We start from the raw sequence: 13,703 nt of genomic DNA, 5'->3' as shown, positions 1-13,703 counted from the left end.
AACCTTGAGATATGTAACCTAATACTGATAAAATTACAAAAGGAATTGAGCAAATCCACAAGCATAATAGATTGAATATCCTTCTGTCAAAAAAGGATAGATCAATCAGATTCCAAGTCAACAGGATACAGACAGTTTAAATTATAAGATTGCTTAGATATCTGCCATTTATCTTAAATTACTTCAACATACACAGTTCAGTATAAATGGGTGTGTTCATCATGATATATACCCCAGGGACTCATATTAGTTGTTTTATCAGAAATGTACACTCCATCGGTGGTTATAGAGCATTTAATCTGAAACCCACACTCCAGAAGTGGCTACTATAGTGCTGCAGCTACCTCTGACTCCCATCAACACCAGAGACTTTGCTAATTATCACAATGAATGTTAGAAATGAGTTTCCATTGATAAAAGTCTTGCTAACCAGCCTTGTGGATATTAAAAACAGGTTATCATTGCTGAAATTAGTGGCATTTGACATAGATGGATTGGCTAGAATTTTGTGTGCACATGAGCAGGTTATGGAAGTCCAGCCAGCACAATAACCCACCACTTAGGGAAAGCACCCTAGATTAGATACCTCAACTACAAGATACAGTTAGCTGAATTCTGCCTTGGAATATTGTCATATTTGCTTCAGGTGAAACTTTCATGCAAGGTGTTTTCTCCAAAGATAACAGAACTGGGACTTCAAGATACTTACAAAATAATTGGTATGTAGACATGATTGATACTAATCATCTGTATTAATAAAATAATTCAACTGGAGGCACCAAGATCTACAAAAATGAGCCTAAGAGTCAAGTATGACAAAATTGTCTAAGGGTAATTCACAAAAATAAGTTGGATTTATCCTGGCCCCAATAAATAGTGAGTATACATTCTTTTTAAGGCACATAAAACATTTATAAAAGACAGTGACCACCTATTAGATCAAAAAGTAATTCTCAACAGATTTCAAGGAATTAATTATTTATAGGCCAAATTTTCTTACTGAAATATAATTGCAAAATAAATCAACAAGAAAATAAACATTAAAAAAATCAGATAAAGCCCTTCCCAGCATTAACAATAACATTAAGAAGAAAATAGCAATGAAAATGAAATAATATTTAAAACTGAATGATAAAACATCTGCATATCAAAACTTGAAGCTTATGGGACAGTTATAAATCTATATATTTACATGTAGTAAAAGTGTAAAAATGTGGACTAGATACAGATCAAATTCATTGTGGTGGTTCTTTTTAGAGAGGGAAGGAGAGAAATAGAATTAGAGGAAAGAATATTGGGGATTCAACTTTATCTGTAAGTTATTATTTCTTAAACAAATAGAAAAAGGAAATAAAGGAGGGATAATATATACTTTTAAAAATTGCCCTTTGTTTACTTTGAGTGGGATATTCTGTATTATCTTTTGTATTTCTCTTCATTTTAAAGTCTCCAAATAGTAAAATGTATTAAAATATTATTTCAAGGTAGGGCTATTTTACATCAACATTTTTCTATAGCAGAAAATATCTCAATCAAGCACTAAACTCTGACTAAAAAAGCATTGCAAATTAAGGTGATATTAGATTTCATGACACAAATATGGTTCTTCCAAAATGTCAGCCTTCTGTCCCAAACTAAGGTTTATTAGGAATTTGTAGCACTCTTTTTTTAAAAAAAGCAATTGAGGCTTATGGCCACTTTTATTGAATTGTTGTATTAAGAAACTCATTATCATCAGACTAAATTTTCCTATATTTCTCAACTAGAAATCTACTAAAAATTCAACTTTTTACTGTTTCTCAGGTAAGATATCATTGATCCATATAGGAAATATCCAGAATAGAAATGAATATATTATATTTAAAATACATTCATTCTAATAAGAGGCTTATAGAAATGACTCAGGTTACATGTTTGATTTTTTCCATGAATTTATAGTTTTGTAAATAAGACAAATCAAATTTTTGTTATGCTCTTAAGCTGAAAGTTTCTTATAAAATATTTTCAAATGTTCAAATATTATCCGTAAGTTCAATATTTAGTATTTCCTTTCCAACATTCTTAAAATGTTTTAAGTGTTAATGAAAAATAATACTAGCTAACATTTTTAAGTGTTTACTATATACCAGGTAGTATTCTAATCATACACACACACATACACACACGTATATGCACACATATACATGTACATATTTATACACTTATAAATACACACACATGTATATGCACACATATACATGTACATATTTATACACTTATAATATATGTATAAGTGTATATACTTATACATATATTCATTTAATTAAATAACTGATTACTTAAATCACCATAAGACACTTTAGTGATTTTTTGTGTGTGTACTTAATAAACAAACACCTTCAGCCAGTATATGTAGCCTTATTTCTATATGCATTTTGGGACTCTTCACAAATATATCTTGTGCCACAGAGGTACAGGCCACTGGTTGGGAATCATTGCTCTAAAAGTTATCTGTAAAGCACAGATGGAGATAATATAAACTGCTGAGAGAAATAGAGCACCTTTTACTTATTTCCAAACAAATAAAGACAATTTGTTAAACAAGATATGTCTTATGCATTATGCTCTCCTTTTAAAAATTAGGGGTTAGGATGGAACAGAAGAGTTATCAGTATTTACCAAAATAATGAAAATTAAATAAATCATTTGTATTTGGAAAAATGAGAATTCAGTAACAAAATAATTGCCTTGAGAAAATACGATGGCTATAAATAACTAAACCGTATCTGTTTTGAAGTGAATATTTTTAGTATCTCATTTTTCCATTCACTTATTCATTTAGCAAAATTGTATTGAAAGCCTACTGCTTATTATCATGGGTTATGGAATAGATCCACCTTTTACATGTTCTATTTGGACTTTCTTTAATGTATGAGTTCAGACTTTATTAAATTAATATTTTAAGTTAAATATTAAGACTATTCAAAGAAATAGTACAATGTGGAGCTAGTGGAAGGCAGCATTTTATTTACCTTACCCTATGGCAGATTTGAAGAGAAATTATGTAAACCAATGAAGTGGCTAGTCCTTCTCTTGAAGAAACCAGGTTTGGTTGATTATTTCTCCCTGAAAATAGTTAATATAAAAGGAGAAGGATAAACACAGGAGCTGTTAAGTCTTCAAAGAAATCCACAGTTAATTCATAATTTGTGGTGTCAGAGATATTTTATGGAGAGAAAGTTTACTTCAGAGGCAGTAATCCATTCACCTGTGCTCCTTATGAGACTATTATAGTGCTATAAGAGCTTACTAATGATGTCTTCTAAATAAAATTGATTATTTGTAGTTACTTTATAAATATTCATTTTTTAACTTTATTTCAAGGCCATCAATTTTCACTATCAGCTGTAATTTTAATCCACTCTTTATTTTTTCCTCAAATATTCTCTAGAATTTGATTTTAAAGTAGTTTCTACTGCTGTATTTTTCTGTACACACTTATTTATCTTTTATACATATTTATTATTTTCATTCACATAATTATAATTGCTATATGGATTTATATAACTGGCAAATAGATTTTTCATATAAATTAAGACTATAGAAATTCAATATTCTTATTTGAAAGGGAAAATTAAAGAAAGCAAATGTATAATGAGAGCATATGATTTCAAGATTTTATTGATCATATTTATTTTTTAAATGCTTTTAAAAATAATGATGTGGCTGATTAGCTAAAGTAGTAAAAATATAGCTATGATAGGTAAAAATCAAGAGTGAAATTGTATTGTATCCTCTGAATGAGCTATATTGCTACCCTTAACCACGTGTCCTTTAAGTTGCTGCTGTACTCCTCAGGCTAGGGTGGGAGCTAAGTAAGTAGAGTAGCAAAGGAAAATAAATGAAATTTGAGTGTTCCCTATCTTTCCTTGATCCATCTTTCCCCAATCTATCCTTTCTTTATCCTTTATCCTGAAGGAGAGTTTTTGCTAGCCCAGTTTCCAGATCTTCTATGATGCAAATTAGGAAAGTTGGATATAAAGAGTCAAATCTGTAGAAATCTGAGGAGAAAGGTGAAAGATTGGTGTGAGGGGCTAAAACAATCTCTGTAGTGGAGATGGGAGTGATGGCAGAAATGCAGTATGGGATGGAGCTGGAGGTAGAGTCCTCAAAGTACCTACAACTCCCCAAATCTGGGGAAAGATACGGCCATCCAGGGACATGAAGATTAAATATCCCCAAACAGATTTAATTGAAAGAGACTTCCACCAAGACACATTATAATCAAACTCTCAAAATTTAAAGACAGAGAATTCTGAAAGCAGCAAGAGAAAAAAAAAAACAAAAAAACCTCATCACATACAAAGGAACTTTGATAAAGCCATCAGTAGAAACCTTGCAGGCCAGAAGAGAGTGGGATCATATTTTCAAAGTGCTCAAAGAAAAAACTGCCAACCTAGAATACTTTACCTAGCAAAGTCATCCTTCAGAAATGAAGGAGAGAGGAAGACTTTCCAAGACAAACCAAGGCCAAGGAAATTTACCACCATAATTCCTGCTTTACAAGAAATGCTAAAGGGAGTTCTTCCAGCTTAAGTGGAAAGATATTAATTAGTAACATGAAAACATTTGAAAGTATAAAATTCACTGGTAAAGGTAAATATAAAGTCAAATTCAAAATACTCTAATACTGCCATTGTGGTGTGTAAAACACTTTGATCTCTAGCATATAGATTAAAAAACAAGTGTTAAAAATAACTATAGCTATAACATTTTGTTAATGGATACACAACACAAAAAGACGTAAATTGTGACATCACCAGCCTAAAATGTGAGAGGGAGCAAGCAAATGTGTAGAACTTTTTTATGCAATTGAAGTTAAATTGTTATTAGCTTAAAATAGGTTGTTATAACTATAAGATGTATTATGAAAGCCTTGTGGTAATCACAAAGCAAAAATTTATAATAGATACACAAATGATAAAGAGAAAGAAATCAAAGCATACCACAACAAAATATCATCAGTTGACAAAGGAAGAAAGCAAGAGAGGAAGCCTTTTTATTTGATGTAGTCCTGCCTATTTATTTTAGCTTTTGTTGCCTGTGTTTTTGGTGTCTTACCCAAACAATCATTACCAAGCCTAATGTCTAGGAGCTTTTCCCCATGTTTTCTTCTGGGAGTTTTATGTTTTCATGTATTACACTTAAGTCTTTAATCCACTTCAAATTAATTTTTAAGTGGTGTAAAACAGTGGTCCCATTTCATTCTTTTTGTATTAGTATATAAAGTTTTCCCAACACCATTTATTGAAGAAACTATCCTTTCCCTTTTGCACCCTTGTCAAAGATTAGTTGACTGTATGTGTGTGGGCTCATTTTCTAGTGTCTCTATTCTGTTCCCCTGGTCTATGTACTTGTCTTTATGCCAGTACCATACAGTTTTGATTACTGTAAGTTTGTGATATAGTTTGAAACCAGAAAGTATGATATCTCTAGCTTTCTTCTTCTTTTTTAAGATTTCATTGGCTATTTGGGGTCTTCTGTGATTCCGTACAAATTTGAGGATTGTTTGTTCTAGTTCTATAAAAAATGCCATTGGAATTTTGATAGGAATTGCACTGAATCTGTAAATTGTTTTAGATAGTATGGATGTTTTAACACTATCAATTCTTCCAATCCGAGAACATGAGATATTTTTCTGTTTGTGTCTTCAATTTCTTTTACCAGTGACTTATAGTTTTCAGTGTACGGGTTTTTCACCTCCTTAGTTAAATTTATTCTTAAGTATTTTATTGTTTTTGGTGCTATTGTAAATGTGATTTCTTTCTTAATTTTTCTTTCAGATAGTTTGTTAGTGTACAGAAATGCAAATGATTTTTAATGTTGATTTTGTATCCTGCAACTTTACTAAATTCATTTACTAGTTCTAGCAGTTTTTCTGGTGAAATCTTTAGGGTGTTCTATATATAAAATCACTTTTTCTATTTGTTTTTGTAACTCAACAAAAAAAAAATAGCAAATAATCTAATTCAAAAATGGACAAAAAAACCTGAATAAACATTTTTCCAAAGAAGACATACAAATGGCTAATAGGTACATGAAAGATGCTCAATATCATCAATCATCAGAGAAATGTAAATAAAACCACAATGACATATTACCTCACATTTTTTAGGATGGCTATTATTAAAAAGACAAGAGATAACAAGTATTGTCAAGGATTTGGAGAAAAGGGAACCCTTGTGGACTGTTGGTGAGAATGTAAATTGGTGCAGCCATTATGGAAAACAATATGAAGGTTCCTCAAAAAATTAAAAATATAACTACCATATAATCCAGCAATCCCACTCCTGGATATATATACAAAGAAAATGAAATAAATATCTTTTTTAAAAATCTGTGAAATATTAGTCATCCTTAAAAAAAGTGGAAATCCTGCCATTTGCAACAACATGGATGAACCTGGAGGGCATTATGCTAAGTGAAATGAATGTGAGAAGAAAAAAAAAAAAAATCCCTGGAAACAAGAACTAACTACTGTTTCTGGAACCAACTGGCACTGACAGGAACAAGATGTAGACTGGAAGGAGCAATCCCTTCTGCCTCTGTTACGGGTTGAATTGTGTCCCCTGCAAAATTCATACGGTGCAGTACAGCCCCCAGTATCTTAGAAAGTGACCTTATTTGGAAATAGGGTCATTGCAGATGTAATTAGTTAAGATGAGGTCATACTGGAGTAGAGTTGGCCCCTAATCCAATATAGTTGGGGTCCTTATAAAGGGGGAAATTTGGACACAGAGAGAACACAATGAAAGTAAGAGAACACCATGTGAAGGTTAATGCAGAAACCAGAGTGATTCTTGTACAAGGAAGAACTAGCAAATCAGATTTTACATATAACATCTCATTAAACTTTATGCATGGGAAGTGACAGACACTGGTTGTGCTGTTTGATACAAAATGGCTGAACTTCATCTTCGAAGACTAAACCTGACATCTAAACATGCCAATATAAACATCAGAACAAAATATATTCTAACCAACCATGGGAAGCAGTCTTGTATCAGGAAGACAATAAGGATTACACCGAGAAATTCCAAAGATTGTCAGCAAACAACCAGAAGCTAGAAGAAAGGCATGGAACAGATGCTCTTTCAGCCCCTAGAAGGAACCAACCATGCTGACACTTTGATCTTGGACTTCTAGCTTCCAGAACTATGAGACAGTAAATTTCTGTTGTTTAAGCCAAAAACAAATGAACAAAGAAAAAACCAAAGTGATCATCACCAATAACAGAATAAATAAAAAGTGTGTGCCACTTGATACAAGATGCAATTGGAAGAACACAACATCACATATGACATTTCTGCTGAAAATGCATAACAAATCTAATCATGAAGAAGCATTAGACAATCCCAAATTGGAGGATATTCTCCAAAATAACTGGCTTGTGACATTCAAAAGTGTCAAGGTTACAATAAAAAAGACTGAAGAACTATACCAGGCTAAAGGTGACTAATGAGACATGACAACTAATGCATAATTCTGAACTAGATCTTTCTGCTGTAAGACAGTTGAAACTTCAAGGGGGTTTGAGGATTAGACGGTAGTAATGTATCAGTGTTTATTTCCTGACTGTATGCAGTTATGTAAAATAATGTACTTATTTATAAGAAATAAATAATATTTCAGATGTGATGGAGCATCAGGTTGACAGGTTACTCTCAAATATTTCAGGAAAAAATATTTTACTCTGTTATTTTTTGTAACTTTGAGATTGTTTCAAATTAAAATTATTTTTTAAATTGCCTAAAAACACCTACAAATTGTGAGAGAATAAGCTTTTGGGTTTGCTTGTTTTAGATCTGTTGATGGATATGAATTATGGATTAGATCGTTTTCAAACTTATTTGAAAGAGACAAAGATCGAACTTTCTTTTAAATTATCGTTTGGTGGTTTGACTGTGGTTTTATGAGTATGACTTCATGAATTGACTGAGCCACATAGGCTCAAATTTATTAGAATCATAGGTGAAATCATATGTAAGTGACTAATGTAAATTGTAATACTACTTGCAGAGTAGTAAAATTATATGTATAAGCAATTATAAATATGTGCAAGTTATTAGATGCAAATAGCAAAACTGTTAACTTATATACGACTTTTTATACTAATGATGTGGTTAAGAAGGAATTGAAATTTAGAGTTTATTTTAGTTGTATTATTAGAGAGTCAAACTTGAATCTATACAGTCACATAATAATAGAAAAACACCCACCTACAGGTATTTATGAAGTTTTTCATACTTTGGTCCCACATATTATGTGATTATTTGTGCTTGACTTACAGAGACCTAGCAATGTCAGTTACATTGCTGTGTATAATAGCTAGTAATTTTGTAATTCTATCTTTGAATGTAGGAACTGTTTTAATTTTTAAAGTTTCTTCTGTGAAAGCTATAGTCTTATTTACTAGTTTCAATTTTACTGAAGTTGTAGTGTACAACTTTGAGATAACAGTGAAATGAAAATTGCTTTTAATGGAAGTTACAATAAATATATCCAAGGAATATTTTAGAGCTAAGTTTTGTTTACTCTTGCTCAAAATAGGTACTATATGGAGAGACGATATTAGAAAATTGTTACATAAAGCCGTATATTTGCAAAGTTGTTCAAGTGCTGGTGGTTTACAACGGATTAATTCTTGGTCACTTTTCTTTTCAAATAAATATGTCAGATGTCACATTATTAGACAGGAAAATGAGGTAACAGCTCAGAGAGAGCTGTTATAAATACTGTTATTATTTATAGAGATAAGTAATAGGGAGGTTTTCAAAGAAACCTTTAGAAACTCTATTAGTTCAAAGCTTTATTAACAGCAAAGTGGTTTTGACTAGGGGAGGCCAACAAATGACTATCTAAAGGCAAAATTGTGTTTTCACAATGATCAATTCAATAAAGCATCAGTCCAGGCAGTCAAGCACTCAACTGAACACTTTGCAGTCAAATCTCTACAGGGCATCGACAAAGCCACACACTTTGTTTTATTCAATCCCCAATTTACAAGATACCAATTGAAATAGTTCAAGTCTAATTTTTTCCAGAAATTACTATTATAGATTAAAATTACATAGCCCCTTAGTTTAAGAGAACTATCTAAATATTAAATTGTACCATCAGCACCACAAACATCACTACAAATTGTGGTGGGATACACTACGTGCTTATGATTCATGGTACTGTCAATACTTAGTCATAAACCCCATAGACCAATTTAATAAACTCAGTATACTTGAAAGTGAAAACCTCTACTTTGTATTTTAAGTTACATCTACTTTTGTATTATCCTTTGCCTTTAGACACGAACATCATACCCATACGATGTGAAGAGTTTGTAAAAGATATCACTGGATGCAGCTTTTTCCACACAAGTAAGTTGTTTTAACAAACCACTGCTAACTTACAACTATTAATCAGTAGACTGATATGAACTGGTGTTTAAAATCGTTATCAGATTCCTATGCATAAAAATGTCATCTCCCCTTACTAATAATGGGAAGTTCGTAGATATTTTATTAGATTCTCCTTGACCTTCCTGCATATACTTCTAATTTCATTGCAATTTCTCTAAAGAAAAACAGAATCCTGAGTATCGTATGAGATACATATACTGTGGTTTGTGTAGGTTATTGAATCTAATTTTTTCATGTGCCTAGCCTAATGTCCTACAGCAGTGTCAAAAGGGTTTTGAATTTTATTAAACTAGGTCATCATTAAATACTGGGATGTTTAAGTTTGTACAGGAAAACATGGTTATAACACAGCCTTTATAATATAATATACCAAACATTAGCTACAGTTCTCTTTGTAAGGAACATGCAAATTTTCAAGTTTTATTATTCTGAAAGCAGGTAAATTTCAAAAGTTTCCAAGAACATGGTTATAGTTCGAGTCTACCTTTCTCCAGTCAGCTCAAAAGGAATCTTGATTCATATGGCTTAAGTGACTTGCTTTTCCTTAATATGAATCTCGTGATCTGATTTGCATAGCCAAACCATCCTACAGGGGGATTCTCATTTGATCAGGAAAACTTCTTTTAAGAACTGCCTACTTTATAAAATACCCAGAAAATGGATGTAAGTTTCCAATAACCTTCTGACTCAGCCTTCCTTTACAGGCTCCTCTGAAGCTATGCACTTACATGTAGTTTCCAACATAGCCAAACAGCTATATATTCTTTCTAAAACACCTTTTATTCTATTTGGCTGTCTTTTCACCAGAAATGCCCTCCTTCATCCTCTTCCACTAAAGCAAAACCTACACAACTTTTGATGCACACCTCATGTTACATGTTCTTACAGAAGCCCAAGGTGTCCCCCAAGACCCTCAGTGATCTCCATCTCCTCTGGCACCTGTATGGCCTATTGTCTGGCCTATTCACAGTTACCAATAGAGCCTGTATGTTTAGTTATGTTAGGCCTATTCAACCAAATGGTAAGTTCATTGAAGACAAAGATCATGACTCATGACTTCTTTATATCTTTTATAGCCCTTAATTCAGAATTTTGCACACAGCAATCATGAATTTTTAAATCTAGAAGGAATCTTAAGAAAATCGCAACCGTTTTAGACAGACAAGAGACCTAGATCTAAAAGGTTAAAGTAAATGCTGAAAAAGATATTTGGTGATTAATGAATGCCGGATTTACTCCTGAGTGTTGAAAAGGGTTTTATTTTTTTTTTCCTTTTTAAAATATTCTCAAAGAACCATCTTTTTCACACTTGTGGATGCATCAGAATCAAATAGAGGGCTTGTTAAAACACTGAGGGGCCTGAAGCCCAGCGCTTTCGAGTCAGGAGGTCTGTGATGGGGCCTGAGAATCTGCCTCCCTAACAAGTTCCCAGGTGACACTGACACTAAGGCCCATGGATTACCTTTGGAATAGCGTTGCTGCAGGAAAAAATTATCATATGTAAATGTTATCTCAATTACAGTTTTTCTATTTTTGAAAAAATAGATAATTTAAAACTTTTATATTAAATTATCATCTTCTAAAAAACATATCAACAGTTTCCATTCCTAACATGCTTTTAATTTGCTTCTAAGAGTTCCACTTTTATAATAATTCAGTGATATTAATTATCAAAGCAAAGAATTTTTAAACCTCTTTTTATTCATTCTAATCAAAATTAGATCTTATTGGAAGGGACAACATGACTGTCAATAGGGCAATGATCTCATCTAAATTAGCATTCTTGTCTATATCAGAGCATGGCTAATTGTAATAAGTTTCTGGAAGGCAATTTGGCAATATTTAGTGAAAGCCTTAAAAATGTACATACCTCTCACTCCACATTCTAGCTCCTAGTGATTTATCCTAAGAAAAGAACAAGTCATCAAAGATGGAAATATTCTATATTTTGATGTGATGATAATTAACCAGGAATATAATTTGTCAAAACTCATCAAATCATATACCTTTGGTACCGAATAGATACTTTTATGGAAATTATACCTCAATAAAATTAATTTAAATTTTTCTTAAAAGTATCAGTAAGAAATTATTATTTTTTTAAAGCTGCAGTCATGGCACTAGCCACCTAGTCACTTACTTCAAAATAAAGTAGGGACACAGTTGAATGGGAAATTGAGTAAGAGGTATTTACCATGGCCTTTGTGGTAAGTGTTGTAAGTATGTGGAGAAGGCCAGGGTTTAGAGAGTGTGTGTACCCAGAAAATGAGGAGTAGTCCTGCAGCCACTTCTCTGGTTTTAAAGTGCTGGAGAGTGCACAGCCGTTTTAAAGACTCACCTGTTGAAAGTTCCCTAGAGAGTTAGAGGCCGTGGAGACCTTGATATGACTTTAGGAAAGGCATAGTGGTCCAAAGACGCGGGTTATCAGCTTGGGTTCTAGCCATTGGCTAGAGTTCACTCTAAGGGTTTTGAGTTGAATCTCAAGTGATTTCATGGTCACACCTCCCTCAGAGAGAGTGAAGCAAATAAAGAAAAGGGCAGGGCAGTAGCTTTCCTAACCGTCTTTCTGGGATCACAGACAGCCTTGCCATTTATTTCTGCATCATCTTTCTGCTTTCTCACCTAGATTGTCAACTCCTTGAAAGTACTTACTCATCCTTCTGTTCCCTGGAGCCCTGCTTTACTCCTTACTGTTGAGATTGTATTTTGAAAACTTTAACTTCAGCCTAATGCAAAGATACCAATTTAGTAATTTGGGCAGATACTAACCAGCATATTTGGAAGGTATTTCTAACAGTATTAGAAATTATCCTTTAACAAAACTTTTAAAATAGCATCTATTTTCTTCCTAAGTAACTTGCAAATTAGATTTTCTTAATTTTAAAAGTAAAAAACAATGTTTTTCTCCCTATATCCCAGAACTGCAGATGAATGTAGTTTCTAAAACTTTTGCCGAGTCATATATTTTCATTAGCCACGGCTATCTTACAACCAAAGCTTAGCTATAGGCTATGTTAAAGATACATGAGTCAGAATATAAAATAGCTAGAATTTATTGTTACATGGTATTGCAAAATTAAGGCTAGCTGCTTTTTTCTTAATCTAAACACATATAGTCTGACTGCAAAGATGCTTTGAGGTCACTCTTTCAAATAATAAGTTATATTTTAGTTAAAACTAAGATAAAAAATTGTTATCACCATATGGGTGAAACTCTCTGGGAAATGCCTGTATTCATGGGAATCTGCTAGTGTTCTTAATGGTTATTCCAGTAGAACAAGGGCCATTCGTTAGAAGAGTGTGGTGTTATGGCAGCTGTATCCAGTGCTATGATAGAAGGAAGTCTATAGGGAAAGAGCACTCTACTGCCTCTACTTATTAGAACTTTCTATTGACTCCTATATAAAATCTCAGTCCCACTCATCGCTTGCCTTTTGTTGAAAATGTAATTAACCTTAGCATTTTCTACTTTGTACCCTCTAATTCTTTTTCAGTGGTGCAGGCATTTGCAAACTGCTGTTATTTTGTATGTTAAAGTGGTTTTCACCTTGTAAGAAGGCTAAGAATGTCTCTTATGGAATCCAAGTCTATGAAGTAGGTACTGTCAGAGAGATGAAGTGACTTGCCCAAAGCCACTCAGTTGATGGCCTCAGAGAGAGATTTAAATTCTGGTCTGACTGATTCCAGAGCCCAAGTGTATTTGTCCATATGTCAGAATTTTAGACATTTGTACCTACTTTTTAAATGTCCTTATTTATTTCTGGCCCTCCTTCCTTATACCCCTGTCTAAATCTTGGACATACTTCTTTTGAGTGAAATTGGCTTTAAATAATTCTTAATTTTTCCCTCTAGAGAGCTGTGTCTACAGTAGAAAATAATTGATTATGCTACATAACTTCCATAGTTATTTGTCTTATCTCAAATCTCACCCTCTTTAGACTTTCCCTGTCTATACTACCTACTATTGCCCAGTTACTCTCTGTAGTGATTGCTGACTTTATTTTCTTCAAAATGTTTTTCATTATCTAAATTTACATTATTTACTTGTTTACATGTGTCCTGTTTCTTTCCAAGATACCTTGGAGCATGAAACTCATCTACTTATTCCACCTTTCTCCCTGGCATTTATGTACTGCGCATGGAATAAGGCTCACTTGATTTTGGTTGAATGAGTAATCACTAGGTACTTAACGATGGGCTAACAATTAGCAGGGGGATGACATCATGCTCACACTTGGCTGCAGTTCTCCT

At 32.8% G+C, this 13,703-nt stretch overlaps 1 protein-coding gene across 5 annotated transcripts in view; it reads left to right on the top strand.

Annotated features, from left to right (window-relative positions):
- LOC309667153 (uncharacterized protein) overlaps positions 1–13,703 on the top strand; it is a 727,466-nt gene that overhangs the window by 179,502 nt on the left and 534,261 nt on the right. For all 5 annotated transcript variants that reach the window (XR_014267557.1, XR_014267558.1, XR_014267559.1 and 2 more), the window contains one exon: positions 9,339–9,410. The gene's annotated coding sequence lies outside the window, so the exon portion shown is untranslated. The remainder of the gene's footprint in view (positions 1–9,338; positions 9,411–13,703) is intronic.

Source organism: Balaenoptera physalus, assembly GCF_965194825.1.
Source record: "Balaenoptera physalus genome assembly, chromosome: 9".
NCBI lineage: Eukaryota > Metazoa > Chordata > Mammalia > Artiodactyla > Balaenopteridae > Balaenoptera > Balaenoptera physalus.
The sequence above is the reverse complement of the archived record's forward strand: the minus strand, read 5'-3'. Positions and strand labels throughout refer to the sequence as shown.